The following is a 10,512-nucleotide window of genomic DNA, read 5'->3' on the forward strand; positions in this document are numbered from 1 at the left end:
GCAAGTGCTGAAAGGGGAGGTCCTCATGACAAATGCACCTCTTAACAGAAGTTAAGGTTGAAGCAACAGGAGAAAAGCCAAAAGGTCCATCGATCCCAGCCACCCGTCAGACATAGACGGACCCAAGAGTCAGTGTTTTCAGGAACAGCCTTCGGGTCCCTGGAAGGGTAAGCCAGGGACCCGTTATCAAGCTCACAGTCTGAGCGATTACTCCTGAAGTCACTGGTACGCAATACGTACTGCCCAGCCTGTGTGACTTCCAAACTCAGTAACTTTTAAGCCAGCTGAGAAACAAAGAAGGGGTTTGGGGGCTTTCCCCCAGCACCACGCTTTGCCTTCCAAGTGGCATGATTCATAACAGCCAAGATGAAAGCGGAGCCAATGTCTATATCCGGAGAGTGGTGGATAGGCGTGTGTCCATGTGTGATAACCTGTTATTAATCTTAAAAAAGAAATTTTGGCACATGCTACAGCCATGACGTGAAACTAAGAACAAAGAAACAAACACATTATGTTTAGCAAGTCCACTCACTAGAGGCCCTGGAAACAGGAGGGAGAATGGGGCTTCTACGTGCTGAGATACATGATATGTGTCGTGTGTGTGGTAGGTGTGTGTGTGTGTGTGTGTATGTGTGTGTGTGTATATATATATGTTATATATTCCTATTCTGGAGATCTGTACACACCGTGTGGATGCGATGTCTCCAACCTATGTGCTTGAAATGGCTCAAGTTTTTATGCTGTAAACAAGATAACCTGATACAAAACTATTTTAAAGGAGGAGAAATGTATTCTCTTTTATAGTTTCAGAGCCTTCCGGCCCTGTGGCACGGAGACGGGTTGATAGACCAGAGCAAAGCGAGCACTGTCACGGCCCTGAAGCATGGAGGGGACAGGTAGATGGAGAATATCGGCCTGTGCCTCAATCCTTCTCTTCACCAGACTGTGAAAAAAAGTGACCTCACATCCATGGACAAGTGTCTCCGTTTAGTTAACCTCTCGTAGAAGTCTTCTCCACAGACACTCCCATGATGCACCTACAATACCTCTCTCCCTTCTTGTGGGCTGTGGTGTACAGGCAATGTGTGTGGAGGACCCCAGGGAACCTGTGTGTTATCTGAGCAAGGCATCTGCCTTTCTGAGACAAATGTCTTTCATTGGGACTGGAGTCACACGTCATCTGGCTGAACAGTAAGTTCCAGGAATTTCCTCCTGTCTCCCCATATCCCCAGTGCTGGGATTTCAGAGTATGCTGCTGCTGGCTGTGGGTGGCACACCTTTCATCCCAGCACTCAGGAGGCAGAGTATGGTGGGAGTTCGGGAGTTCAAGGGCCAGCCTGGTTTACCTGGTAAGTCCCAGGTAAGCCAGCGCTGTGCGTGGAGATCCAGGCCCAATGTCGCCAAGTATTTTATATGAGAGTCCTGGTGGTTCAGCTTGGGGGTCTCCTACTTTGTAATTCAGGCATTTACCAACAAAGTTTCTCCACAAACCAAGTCTCTTTAAAAAAGATTAATTTATATTTTTTGTAAATCTGTATGATTTGGGTGTTTTGCCTGCATGTATATCTATGATACCACATGAATGGGTTGATGCCTACAGGAGCAGAAGAGTGGCACCAGATTCCCCAGAACCAGCGTTACAGCCAAGCGTGTACTGGGAATTGTGTACCCTTAACTCAGAGCCATGTCTTTCAGCCCTGGACGCGTGTTCTTTTTAATGGGCTCGCCCCAGGGCGCCTCGCGCCATCAGCCCAGTTTTCACCTGCACTCCTATTTCTGGCCAAGTCACATCTTCTAAGCTATCGCTCTGGTTTCATTTCTGGTTCTCAAACACTTGGCTGCAAGCAGTTCTTGTAGCACAACCTGAGATTCGGACACATTCGGTTGAAATAGTGTCCTCCAGCACGTGTGTCACTTTAAAGTACTACTCACGTTATGCATCTGTGTAACTAACTACAGAAAAGTTCCTCCCTATACTGACCCGTGTGGCCTCTTACTCCAATTACCGAGCCTCATTTCCACATGAAATGTCTGGCACCTTGTACTGTACTTTGATCCTGAGCTCAGACCAAAATTCACCCATTGGGTTTCTGTCATCCAACTGTTCGGGGCCTTCTTAGCACGCTCGTGTTTGCCAGGGGTCCTCTATACAGCAGAAGATAGTGCAATATGTATTCTAAAGGGAGTTTATTTATAAATGACTTACCACAGCACAGTCTGGGTAACCCAACATAGCACCCGGTACTGGAGGACTGAGAGGCCCCAGTACATGCTCAGTCCATTGGGACTGGATGTCTCAGGTAGTCCCAATACGACACTGGAGCCGGGAGGCATTCTGAGAGCTGCTGATCTTCCAGGCCCATATTGAAACCCGAGAGAGCTGGATTCCGGGAGAGCTTCAGCCATATGGTAACGCTCACCAGACAAGAAGGTCAGCCAGACAGATGTTCACCTGGTGTCCGTTACATCTGGCTGCTGTCAGAAGGCTCCAGATACTCTCTGGACGGAGTCATCCTGCCTCCCTCAGTCCTTCCCAGGAAACACCACTCACAAAACAGTCTAAGTGAGTGTGTCTTTAGTTGATTCCAGATCCAATCAACTTGACAAGATTAACCACACACCTGTACCCCTAAACTGTTCCCCAAGTTCTTCCACAAAACAGTTCCAAAGGCTCTTCAACCACATGGTCAGGTAATCATGGCACAACTCCCTTATTGAAGGTAACCCACTGCTGGTACCATCCTGTGTTACACATGCTATGACGCAAGCCTTGAAGAAAGAGGAAGTGTTTTTTGTTTCAGCCGGTGTGGCAGAGCAGGTAGCTAGCGCATGGAGACCTCCTCACCCCCTTTCATTCTGCCACGACCTCAGTCTAATGAGTGTCTGCCACATCTCTCTCCCCTTAGTAAATCCTCCCAAAGTCTCATACACACCCAGGGTATGTTTTACAATTCTCTAAAGCTTTTAAACCCATCAAATTAACACTAGCCATCAATATTTACAATATTTACTATCAAAGTGAGGGGAAAGAGGAGGAGGAGGATGGAACAGTGCTAGACCTCTGAAAAAAGGTAGTGGCAGGCTGGAGTAGGAGGGTGTCTCCACCTTGCCCAGGGCTGTGGAATCTATCATAAAATCACATAGAACATTTTGTCACGGATAATTTACTGGGCACATAGTCACAAGATCTGTGTGGCCACTGAGTATGTGATTTTTTGAGCATCCAGAATGCGGGCCAGCAAGATGGTTCATCAGGTAAAAGTGCTTGCCTCCAAGACTAAATTTAATTAAATCACAATGGCACCCTTTGCCTTGAGAACTGCTGCAAAGTCAAAGGATTGCAACAAACTAGAGAAACATTGTAACTTGTGCTCCACAATGGGCTGGTTGTGGAACAGAAAGGAGGTAGTGATCTCAGAAATCGGCCAAACACCATGGGAAAGGAAGACTGTGAGGCTGCTGCCTCCACATGCTCACTTTGGGCTGCAGTGCATGTCTGTAATCCCAGGACTTCAAGGCCAGCCTGTGCTACCCGAGAGTCCCTCCGGGTTGTTTAAGAAACAACCAGAGCTGCTCATGGGACTGGAAACATGGCTCAGCAGTCAAAAGCACTGGCTTTTGCAGAGAAGCAGTGTTCAGGTCACAGCATGCATGTAGGGGCAGATTGTAACTATAACTCCAGCTCCAGGGATCCAACATCCTCTTCTGACAGGTGATGCACATGCATACAGCACATGCATACATACATACACACATGCATACATACATACACACATGCATACATTCATATGTACATACATACACACATACATGCATACATACATACATGCATACATGCGTACACACATACATACGTACATACATACACACATGCATATATACATACATACATACACACATGAATACATACATTCATATGTACATACATACACACACGTACATGCATACATACACACATGCATACATACATACATGCATACACATACATACATACATACATATGTATGTATTAAAAATATTAAATACCAGTAAAATATGTTCTTAGAAGTGGTTTGACATTACCCATGATTAGATAACTGCAGACTGATGCTATCTGGGAGAATATGTCAGACTTGGGGATGGACCACACACCTCCAACTGCTAGTGGGAGTGTGAGGTATAAGTAGAGAGAGCCTTTTTTGATAGAGGAGGTGACGCATTCTTCCAGTGGGGACACAGGGAGGCATGGCTTCACTCTGTCGCTCAGAATATTTCCTTCTTTAGGATAGAATTAGGAGGGTAGGGGTTCCCCCCAAATGAGGCAGTGTCAAGGGTGTGTCCAGCAGGTCATCTGGACTTCAGGGATAAGGCACTATGGCTTCAGAGCTGGCCAGGGTCCTCGGATGGTACCTAGAACTTCAGGCCTAAGATGTTGATGCCTCCAGGAGCTGGGTGGTAATGCCCAAGGATGAGAAGAAGGGGAAAGTGGGATGCAGTGAAGGTCAGATGTCTCTGGTCTCCCACACAGCCCAGCATGCTGTGGCCTGTTGAAACTGCTGAAGAGAGCAGTCTCTTGTGAACTAGGGTTGGGTCTACCCTCCAGGACTCATGTTCTACAACTCATCTTGAACCCCAGACTCTCCGGGCTCTGGGACTGTGTGGGTCTTTTTGATTTAGATTTGTTTTCAGTTGCTAATTGCACAAAAACCCAGTGCTGCCAAACTTCCTGCCACCAGCTGGACCCAAAGAACCAGTGTGTTTACTCCTTAGCTGGAGGAGAGCCAGAGGCAACAGTGCTGAGCATCAAGCTCAGAGTGTATCCACAGATCGGCTACATTCACACCCCACTGCTCCCTGAATCTCAGAAGCCCCAGACGTCAGGGTTCTCTGCTTCTACACTTCCATCATCCCCTTTCCTCTTCTCTTCATCCTTGGCATCACCACCCAGCTCCCCAGAGGCATCCACATCTCAGGCTTCACTAGGTACCATCTGAGGACCCTGTCCAGTTCTGTTGTCCCTCCATTGTTGCCCAACATTCATTCCTTCTGTTGCCCTGAAGTCACACTCTCACTCACCCCTGCACTCCTACCTTACTCACCCCTGTGCTCCTATCTCACCCACCCCTGCATTCCCATCTCATTGCCCCCTGTATTCCCATCTCACCAACCCCTGCATTCCCACCTCACTCACCCCTGCATCCGCACCTCACCAACCCCTGCATTCCCACCTCACTCACTCCTGCATCCCCACCTTACTCACCCCTGCATGCTCACCTCACCAACCCCTGCATCCCCACCTCACTCACCCCTGCATGCTCACCTCACCAACCCCTGCATCCCCACCTCACTCACCCCTGCATGCTCACCTCACCAACCCCTGCATCCCCACCTCACTCACCCCTGCATCCCCACCTCACTCACCGTGCATCCCCACCTCACTACTGATTTTCACTCCTGTCACTCCAGCAGCCACACAGCTTCTGTTCCCTGTACTCATACCTCCAATGCCTCCTATATTCCTGCCCCTAGTGCCCCCCAGATATTATGTGATCTGGACTTGGGATGCCTATTCTTCTGCCTCATGGCACTCTGCAGGATGATAGGAGCTAGAAAAAGTCACAGGTTGGGTAGCCCGGTGGTCCTATTGGAACCTAAGGGTGGATCATAGAAGTCATGTCCATCTTGTCTCACTCCTCCCCACCCTCCATTTTTTTTGTGTGTGTATATGTATGTGTACACACACACACACACTCACAGAACCCCTGCAATTCCCTTGGTGGGCAAGGCACAGAGATGGACAACAGGAGAGAGCTTGCTACAGAAATCTCCGTGCTCTCCAGCATGGCTGTCACTGATGCCACTAAGCTCTGCCTTGTTTCTTCCCCACAGCTAGGTCTTTTCATCATCAGGGAGCAGGTCCTCAGCTGGCACAGGGACATGTTCAATTTAGGGGCAGTGTGAGGAGCTGCCATTCTGGTGGTTGTGGTGTGATTTTGGGAATGCCGTTCCCCAGAGAGATGGAGTGAAGAAGACACGTTCTTCCTTGCATTGCTTCCTTTTCCAGGCAAGCCATGATGCTCAGAGCTGCGGCAGCCATCTTGTGACGACAGAAGACCTGGAGCAGAGCAGGGAGGCAAATCTCGGTTGAAGGTTGTGGTACAAACAACTCCTTACTTCACTAACTGAAGACAGTAGGGGAAGCCCTGTGTGATTCACATTGCTCTGTGTCAGAGGCTGGCTTAACGTTAACACAGTGTGTCTGGCTCAGCTCTCTGCAAACTATGCTCCTTAGAAGACTGGAGGTCAGGGTTCCCTTCGAATAAAAGTCTGTTCTAATGTTATAGCTAACATTTTAAATTTTATCTAATTTATCTAATATTTTAAATAACATTTCAAAATAAGTGCGTGTCACTCCTGCCTTACCATCTGCTCCTTGCAGTCACAACTCCTGGCCATGAAGTCGGTGGTCTCTTCTCTAGAATGGCAGATTTGAGAGGAGGATAATTTTACCCAGGAGTACCCACATGTCCCTCCTGGGTATTACAATGATAAAATATCCAAGGCAGGGTGCTTTATCAAGAGAGGAGGTTTATCTGGGCTCACAGTTTTGTAAGTCAAATCTCTAGCTGGAACTTGTAGCATTCTTGATGTCAAGAATCCCTAGGCACAGGGCCCCCCTTGGTAAACGGCAGGGAGCATAGCGTACATACTCCGGTCGCTCCCCCACTGCGGTCTCCTTATAAAGACACAGTATTCAACTGCACACTCACTCTCCTGACACTGTCCAAGCCTGATGAACTTCCGTAGGCCCCATCTCTGCAGTGAGGTGAGATTCTGCCCCTTTCAGTCACACAGGGAGATTATATGCCATCGCGTGCATCCTTGGGGCGTTCCACACAGTAGACCAGCAGACCACAAGCCAGAAAACCTAGAGTGCTCCCAGGCAGAGCTTGTCAGAACCTGCCACAGGGGTCATGCCATCTATCAGGGGTAGGCCCTGGGCAGGAAGGCCAGATGAACTCTGGATATTAAGCGAGTTTTGACCAATCCTAAAACACTGAACTAATAAGTATGTGTGTGGAAACAGTGAAATGATGCCAATAAATGTGGGGGGTTTGACACCCACCTTCAGGAGAGTTCTCGGCTATCGACGGGGACGATCTGGGTGTGTATTAGAGGCCATCAGCTCCCTCACCTCAAGATCTGTATGCCTTCCATCTCCCGTCCCCTCTTGCCCACAGTGGGCATCCTTTTGCCCCATTTCCCATGCTCACATGCCCAACATCTTCCTGCATCCCTGTAACAAAGCACCTTGAGCAAGCCCCTCACAGTCCTGTGTATAAGTCCAAGACTGCAGATCTGGGTGTCTTACTGAGTCTCCACATGGTGGGGAGAGATAGCCGCTCTCTCAGCCACCTTCATAGCAATCCCTTAAGGGCTCTACCTGGTACCTCCTGGTACCATCTAACCCCACAGCTGTGGGGTTGGGGCAGGCTTTCAACTTAGGAGTCTGTGGAGCCAGGAGCATGGCGTTCAGATTCTGTGCTAACACCCACACTTTCAGGTGATTGCAAGAATGCCTGCAGAGTGCAGATCTTCAGCTGAACCAAGTGTGTACAGTGCAGCTGGCTCAGCTCCTCTGAGGGTCCTGAAGGCTTCATCTTCTGCCCCCTGGCTTGGGGTTTGGGGCTTCATACCCACACTTCATCAGCTAAAGGGTTTGGGATACCCCATAGGTCCAGAACCTCCAAAGAAACATCAAAGCCTTTGGCTAGGGGTGGGGTGGGGTAGCTTGTGTGTCCTTTAAGCCGAGGAAGCTGAGTGCAGAAGAAGAGCTCTGGTCTTCTGTGGGAGAGGCTGCCCTTTGGCCCCATAGCACAGGGAAGGGGACCTGTCACCCCCAAGCTGCAGCATCTCTTTGTCTGGATTCTAGGGTGCCAGAGGCTCAGCTCCGGAGGTTTGACACTTCCAGGACAGTTCTCTGCCACAGTCAGTGAGTCAGCAGAGAGTTCAAAGAAAAGAGAGTTACTTATTTATAAACAGGATAAAGATGTCCCCATCTTCCAGCCCTGCCCTGCCTCCATTTTGCTTAAACTATTTTATGTGTATGTGTGCCTGCTTGTCTGTATAATGTGTCACATGTGTGCAAGGCTCCTTAGAGACCAGAAGAGGGCATCAGGTCTCCTGGAGCAGGAGTTACAGGAAGTTGCGAGCCTGCATGTGGATGCTGGGAACTGAACTTGAATCCCGAACAGCCAGTTCTCTTAACTGCTGAGTCAGTTTCCCAGTCGATTTTAAAACATTGCTTTTTTAAGAATAAAAAGCAAGGACCAGGGATTTAAAAAAAAAACTGAAACAATTTTTTCTAGCATTGAACACACAGAGATCCACTTGCTTCTGCCTCCCCAGTGCTGAAGCTAAGGTATGTGTAACCATGACCACAAACATAGTCTCTCTACATGGACCTTCAAGTTGCTAAAATCCTCTTGCCTTTACCTCTTGAGTGTGTGCTGCCATGTCTAGCTTAAGAGGCTTTTTTTCTAGTATGTGTATGTGGTGTGGGTACATGTGTATGCGTGTGTGTGTGTGTGTGTGTGTGGCCCCGGGTTTGTTGGGTGTCTTCCTCAGTTGAGTCTCTCACTTGAACCCTGAACGCTCTGATTTGACTAGTTAACTAGTTATCCCTTGCTTCTGGGATCCTCGGTCTCTGTCTCCAGTGCACAGGTGGGTTGCCACACCTACTCAGCTTTTATGTAGGTGCTGGGGGCCAGATCCACAGTGCTGGCACTCCTGTGGCAAGCACTTACTTGCTGAACCAAGTCACCCTAGGTCCTAAGATACTTCTGAAAATCATGGAGCTAACCCTGAATCCCTAGGCTCAAGCAATCTTCCAGTTCTGGTTTCCTTGGGAATACAGAGCTACAGGTGTCTGACTCCGTGCACGGCTTAATGTTTGAGCACAGTCTGTGTGCTATTAAAAACATATTCTAATGAGAAAGTATGGTCCAAGCAGTGGTAGAGCACGTCTTTAATCTTAGCAATCAGGAGGCAGAGGCAGGCAGATCTCTGAATTAGAGGCCAGCCTAGTCTACAGGGTGAGTTCCAGGACAGACAGGATTACACAGAGAAACCCTGCCCTGAAGAAGGAAAGAAAGGAAGAAAGAAAGAAAGAAAGAAAGAAAGAGCGAGCAGCAAGCATGGGTCAGTGTGTTGGTTTGAAGGAGAATGCTCTCCCCACCCCCATCCCTGCCCCGAGGCTCATATATTTGAAAGTTTGGTTCCTAGTTGATAGAATTGTCTAGGGAAGAATTGGGAGGTGTGGCCTTGTTGGAGGAGGTGTGGCCTTGTTGGAGGAGGTGTGGCCTTGTTGGAGGAGGTGTGTCACCAGGAGTGGGATTTGAGTTTCCAAAGCCTGTCCAAGGCCCAGCCTTCATCTCTCCAGCTCCCACTTGGATCAGGATGTAAGGTCTTAGCTATTTCTCTAGCGCCGTGCCCGCCTGCTGCTATGCTTCCCTCTGAAACTGTAAGCAAGCCTCAAATTACATGCTTTCTTTTATAAGTTTCCTTGGCCATGGTGTCTTTTTACAGCATAGAACAGTAACTAAGACAGCACAGTAGCTCGGTGCCCATGCGCCATGGCCACCCCACCCCCTACAAATAAAACAACAAACAAACAAACAAACAAACAAACAATAAATAAATAAATAAATAAATGCAATTTTATAAAAGAGACAGAAGGATCTGTCAGCCCACATTCCAGTCTGTACTTACAGCTCCTGAACTCAAGACCCCACCCACCCAGATTCCTTTCGGTTCCCTAACTCCCACCACGAGGTCAACTCCTGGGACTCCCCCTGACACCTTCTCTACTGTTCCCTCCCCCTCCACACAGGATCAACATGGGTGCCACCCTTTCTCAGTGCCTCCTAACTGCAGCCTTCCCTCCCAGAGCCCCTGGCTTTCACTTGGTCAAGTACCAGGTCAGACACTTTTCTGCAGAATGTATAAGGCGACCTTCCTGAAGCAACCAGCCCCCCTGAGTCTCAGTCCTGCTTAAAATATAAAGATGTCCCCTCCCTCTAATTGACCCCACTCCCTGCAGTCCCTCATCCAATCCCCTCCCTTTGGTTTCTCGCTTCAGAACAGGTCTGTCATTCCCAACCTCCACTCCCTCCCAGGTGAGGACTTATCCAAGCTCTGAGGACTTTGGCTCCCACAAACCCCTTCGCAGGCCTTGGCTTTTGCTCTAGCTTATCACTTTCGAAGTCCGGGGTGCTCAGGGTCTCTGAAGTACTCGAGGTCAGACCACTGCACGAATACCATTGGTATTCGTGGTGTGGAAGGGCTACATCCTTCCTAGAGTTAAGCGCTGGAGAGAGGAGGAATTGGAGAGAAGTACTGGAAAGGAGACCGGTAGGGAACTAGGGGAAGCACCATCCAAAGAAAGGGAGCCGGGAGGCGCAATTGCGCCGTGTCGACGCCAGGGGTCGCGCTGGCCATGGGGACTCTCGGGCAAGGAGCCAGGATGTACTA

This window comes from Arvicanthis niloticus, chromosome 23 (assembly GCF_011762505.2).
Source record: "Arvicanthis niloticus isolate mArvNil1 chromosome 23, mArvNil1.pat.X, whole genome shotgun sequence".
NCBI lineage: Eukaryota > Metazoa > Chordata > Mammalia > Rodentia > Muridae > Arvicanthis > Arvicanthis niloticus.